General features: G+C 46.7%; 1 protein-coding gene across 2 annotated transcripts in view; it reads right to left on the reverse strand.

Moving 5' to 3' along the window:
• LOC133932456 (sodium channel protein type 4 subunit alpha-like) overlaps positions 1–6,000 on the reverse strand; it is a 92,856-nt gene that overhangs the window by 14,544 nt on the left and 72,312 nt on the right. The gene's annotated exons all lie outside the window — the stretch shown is intronic.

Raw genomic sequence — 6,000 nt, forward strand, 5'->3', positions numbered from 1 at the left:
TGTACTTGCAGGACACATGAGGGTAAATAAGTGTGTGTGTGTGTGTGTGTGTGTGTATGTGTGTATGTGTGTGTGAGTGTGTGTGTGTGTGTGTGTTGATGACACACTGAATCAATGTGGTTCTGGTCGAACCGCAGCTTTGAATCCACATCTGGAAACAGGAAACATCTTCACAGTAAAGAGTCCCTGGATTTATAAAGTGCTCTTATGGTCATGACAACCCCTTTACACAACAGGCCACTCCCACGTGAAGCTCAGACTCACCGATTGGTCAGAGGTCAGAGGTCAGTCGCTGGGTGTCTGCAGGCAGCTCAGGGAGATTCTGAATTGACCGGAGGTGTGAACGGTTGTTTGTCTCTGTACGTTCTGCCCCCCCCCCCCCCCCCCCCCACGACCCCCAAAGCATAAGAGGTGAAGATGGATGGAGCGGGGGGAGGGAGGGGGAGCGGGGGGGGGGGGGGGACTCATACATCCTGGATTCATCTTTGTGCCTCCTCCACAGAACTTCAGCTCCTCTGATATTCATCTTCTCATTAACACTCGGGTGTGAAACAGTTCTTTAAATCAGGTCAAACTTAGTCTGAGTTAATTATTTCTCCTTTTGAATCCAGACTCAATGAACCATTGTTTCCTTTGACTCTATCAGGTAAAAGCAGGAAGTGATGACCTTCATCCATCTGAGCAGCTTCTCTCGTTCCACCGACCTTTCGTCTCTCGTGATGAATAATTAGCGTCGGGGGAGCGTCGCCATTCAGGCCGACGCTCCCACTCTGTCTTCCTGACGGCCAGAGGGAGCAGCAGGGGGGCACGCTGTTGTTTTGTGCTTTGTAATCACAGCGTGGTGGAAGACACACACACACACACACACACACAATCCTTCACAGCTATAAAACAACTCTGTGGAACATAAACGCACAGCGACACAAAAACGTAAGCAAATACACACGTGTTCATAAATCACCTGGATTAGGAGGAAAAGGTGATTTTATGTTCTGCAAAAGTTGGAGACGCATTTCTTTAGTCTGAGAGCGGTTTCTAACACAAAGACAACACAACGCACACACTTCACACCTGCAGTGAACTCTAGACAATCTCCTGAAATGATCCGAGGACACACATGTCCAAACCAGTTGCTGCAGTTCTCTGGAGTTTCTCCTGCAGCCCCAAGAAAACTCTAGATCATATCTGAACGAGTCCATTTGAGACGGAGTCCCAGTGAGCGAGTGGACGTGTGGACGAGGTTTCTAACACGTGACACGAAACTGGAAGAACACAAAGATCTCAGGATGAAGAAGAGGAGCCGGACACGTGGAAGACGAAGACGTCAACAACAACACTGATCTTTCCACAGCAGAGTTTGTACGTCAGTGGGAGGAAGTGAAGACGTGTCGTCCGTCTCACACTCGTGTGATAGTGTGTAGTAAGATCTACACAGACGCACATCGTGGGACATGTCCTGAACTTCCAGATGGTCTCTTTGTCTCCTCACCAGCACAAACACACAGCTGCTGTCTGAGCGCTGCTGTTAGTCATGTTTCTGGCCTCATTCTGCAGCAGCTGGCCGAGTCGCAGGAATCCCTGCTCTCACACACACACACACACACACACACACACACACACACACACACTTGAACATGTGGTAACTCGGTGCTATGTCAGCATACTGGCGGTACTGGTCCAGTGTGATGGGACGTCCAAGGTGCAAATATGTTTCTGTGCAGGAAATCTGTTGATGTCAGCGAGTTCATATCGTCTCCCATTGTCCTCACTGTTTGAGATCGCCCCCTGGTGGCTGGCTGCAGTCAGGGCATGAACCTGTCCTCCTCCATGTGAGCAGCTGGAACATGAACCAAACTAATCAGACGTTAAAAGCTTTTCAATAAATGTTCGTCAAAGATGTTTCTGTCATTTCAGGTCGTTCTTATCTCATTTATCTCATCTTTCTCTCATCCCTTTTAAAAGTCTTCCCTTCCTCAAATCACCCTTTGTTTCCTTCTCTTTCTACGACAATCATTTTCCTTCTCTTTGTTTAGTTTCCCCTTCCTCCCCTTCCTCCTCTTCCTCCTCCTCCTCCTCCTCCTCCTCCTCCTCCTCTCTCTTGTTCTTTTCAGTTTCATGTTTTCACTTGATGTCCTTTCCCTCCGAGCGTTTTCTTTTCCTCTCTTGTCGTTTTGTTTGCTCGTCATGTTCCTGCAGATGAAACCGAGGAGTTCTCTCGTGCTTCATTCGTCTTCTGTGGCCGCTCCCGCCGCTGATCTGAGTCCAGCTGGTGACAAATGTCTGTCGGCGCTGAAGGACTCTGCTGAATCAGGAGGAACCGGCGACGTGTTGGGACGGAGGCTCCGAACACATCAATCTTCTAAATGAATCAAAGCTAATACAACATCTGCCTCGTGGCTCACACGCTCATCCACAGCACCTCTGACAGGAAACACTGTGTCACTGCGGATGGGAATTGGACCTGTGGTTGTTGTAGACGAGGCAACAGAATTAGATGTGATCCAGAATAAAATGAGGGTCAGATTCACAGATATGGATTCTGACACGTTGCATCACGCTCCGGACTGAGTTATGATTCTGTTCTGTTCCAGTCTGTGTCACACGATGAAACCACGTTTCACTGCTCATCTCTAATGAGAGCAAGATTCTCATGAAATGATGGTTTCACTTGTGACTGAATACTTGTAAAGATCTTGTTGATTGATAATAATAATAACCATAGAACAGGTATATTGTAAAGACATTCCTTCAGCGGTGGACTGGGGTCATTTTGTATTTAACCCTGTTTGTTGTTGTAACGTAACCGCACTAAACGAGTCGTAACACAAACTCACTGAACGTCTTTTCAGTGACGTCATCTTTGTCAGGTGTTATAAGAATCTGCTGATGACATTATGACATATCAATATGACATTTCAAGGTCCTTCACGGCTGTTCACTCTGTTTGTGTGTCGCTCGTTGTCAGAGAAGTGGATTTGAAAGGTCTTCGTTCTTCTGGTTTGTTATTGTAAAGATCCTCAGATCAGTGAAATGTCTCCATGTTCATTTCACTGCTTCCTTCCTCCGGTAGAAGAACAGACACTCAAGTAAAACCTCATCGATCGATAAACAACGAGGAATCCTCTTCTGTGTTAATGGTTGAATCCGTCTGGATGCTGAGAAGACGGAGCTGGATGATGCGACCTTCGTCCGGTGTCACTGACCTTCGACCCCCCCCAGTGATCGGTTGTCACGTCTGTAAACACGAGCGGCCTCGACGTCTGGCAGCCACCGTTCATCAAAGCTGAATATGTTTGTCGGGGAGATTTTCCCGGCTGCTCTCGAGTCAAGTGAACGAGGTGGAACTTCTAAAAGCAGGTGAGCGTCAGGTTCATGTGCTGAAGCAGGAAGTTGTGTTACCTCAGTCCGACCCGCACTGATTCAGGAGTTTGTTGTTCTCGCTCGTTGCTTCTCCAGCTGCCTGGCCTGATTCTGTCTGAGCCGGGATTCTGCCTTAACCTCACTGTACCTCTGGAACTCTGAGGGAATTAAATGAGGGGGTGAATTTAGGTGTTTGAACATTTACAATATGACTCCTTCTCCTTTAGCTGAACTCTGATCAGGTCACGAACTGCGTCTTCGTCTTCTTCTTCGCTCTTCGTCTTTGCTCTGCGTCTTCGTCTTCTTCTTTGCTCTTCGTCTTCGCTCTGTGTCTTTGTCTCTGCGTCATTGTCTTCGTCTTCGCTCTGTGTCTTTGTCTTCGCTCTTCGTCTTCGTCTTAGTCTTCGTCTTCGTCTTCGCTCTGCGTCTTCGTCTTCATCTTCTTCTTCGCTCTTCGTCTTCGCTCTGTGTCTTCACTCTGCGTCTTCGTCTTCGTCTTCTCTCTGCGTCTTTGTCTTCGTCTTTTTCTTCTTCTTCCCTCTTCGTCTTCGCTCTGCGTCTTCGTCTTCTTCTTCGCTCTGTGTCTTCGCTCTGTGTCTTTGTCTCTGCGTCTTTGTCTTCGCTCTTCGTCTTCGTCTTCGCTCTGTGTCTTTGTCTCTGTGTCTTTGTCTCTGTGTCTTTGTCTCTGTGTCTTTGTCTCTGTAGCTTTGTCTCTGTGTCTTTGTCTCTGTGTCTTCGCTCTGTGTCTTTGTCTCTGCGTCTTTGTCTTCGCTCTTCGTCTTCGTCTTCGCTCTGTGTCTTTGTCTCTGTGTCTTTGTCTCTGTGTCTTCGTCTTCGTCTTCGCTCTGTGTCTTTGTCTCTGTGTCTTCGTCTCTGCTGAAGACGCTGTGCTGAACCGTGTCTCAGGCAGATCTCGAGCTCCGGAGGAAAGTGGCTGAGTCAGGAAGGAAACAAGGTGTTTGCTTTTCTCCCGGGTTCGTCAGAGCAGGATCATAAATCTCAGCGTGAAGGTACTGGGGCAGGTGGGTGGGCGACGGGCTCGTGGTTAGTGAATGAATCATGTGACTGCAGCATCTGTAGTCCCCCCCCCCCCCCCCACACACACACACACGCACACAGGGTTTGAACCCGAGCCCTAACCCACCAGGCTCAGCTCCCCCCTCATGTACAGTCACAAGCTTCAACATCTGGAAACACTGACTGACATGTTGATGTGTATTTACGCTCCAGTGTTGCACAAATCATTTCTTATATTTGTACGATAATTAAAAAAATGTGCGGCCGTTTTAGCCGTTTAATAATCATAAAGTAAAATGTGTGTTAACATTGTGTGTGGATGTGTCTCCTACACCAGCGGCGGGTGTAGGAGACTAAAGTAAATCAGTGTATTTATGAGGTGAAGTCATTGGTTCTGTATTTCATCAAAAATTATATATTAATTGTTTTTGTACTGTTATTGTTTCCTTGGATATGAATAATTTCCTCCAAAATAAATTCACTTTATCAAACCTCTGGTCAGAATCATTCCCAAACAGCAGAAACTAACAAACAGCATCTAAAGCCTCCATAGACCTGCTGTATGTCATTATGATGAGATATGATGAAACTGATGTGTTTGCTCTGATAGTGAAACATGAACATCTGTTTCATATGCTGATAAGAACACAGCATCGTCTGCATAGAGGCAGAAGTAAACCTCCTCTTCTTCTGACCATCGACCGAACATGTGATGTCATAGCTTACCTCAGGTCTCTAGAAACGGAATTTCATTGGCTGCCGTTTACCCAATAGCACCGCAGTCCCCCCCCCCCCCTCCTGACAGTTCCCTCTCGGCTGCGTGAAGACGCTCGCTGTGCTGAACCGTGTCCGAGACAAATCTCCGAGCCCCGGGAGGAGAGCGGCTGAGTCAGGAAGGAAACAAGGTGTTTGCTTTTCACCTGAGTTAGTGGGAGCAGGATCATAAATCTGGGGGTGAGAGTACTGGGTCAGGCGGCTGGTGGGGCGGACTCGTGCTGAGAGTAAAGCTTCTCCAGCTGAAGGAAACAGCTTCACAGCAAACAAGAGACAAAAGTAGTAGCACCAACGTTTTCACCCGTCGTTAAGCTGCAGCACATTTATAAAGGAGGCAGCTGTAAAGGAGGCGCGGTCGGTAATGAGTTTATCACAGTGTGAACACATGAGCCTGACCTTCGTGTGTTTCTGTACATCTCAGCATTAAGTCTGAAAACGCGACAAACCTCTGTGTGCGTCTCTTTAAGGACACAAACAATATGAATCTACACTGAACGTTCTCAGTTAAAGACAAATTTAAAGAAGTGTAACATCAACTATCTCATATAAACTCACTGTTATTTACTCAAAACTACATTTTATTTTAAAGTTAAATGCATCTTGAGAGAAATCTAAATCTAAATCTAAATGTTGTCGTCAAGCAAAGCAAGATTCGTCAGAAACGTCAGAATCTATTTTATCTCTGTACTTTTTTAGGTAATTAATAAATTGTACGATGCCAGAAAACAGAAACATGTTCAGTTCAGAGATAAAGAGTAAAGCTGTGAATTCTTATATATGGAAAGTTGAACACTGAGTGTCCACCCGGGTCGAAAGATGTGCAAGTTAGCTGGGGTGTGAGAAACTAAC

Source organism: Platichthys flesus, chromosome 21 (assembly GCF_949316205.1).
Source record: "Platichthys flesus chromosome 21, fPlaFle2.1, whole genome shotgun sequence".
NCBI classification, from domain to species: Eukaryota; Metazoa; Chordata; class Actinopteri; order Pleuronectiformes; family Pleuronectidae; genus Platichthys; species Platichthys flesus.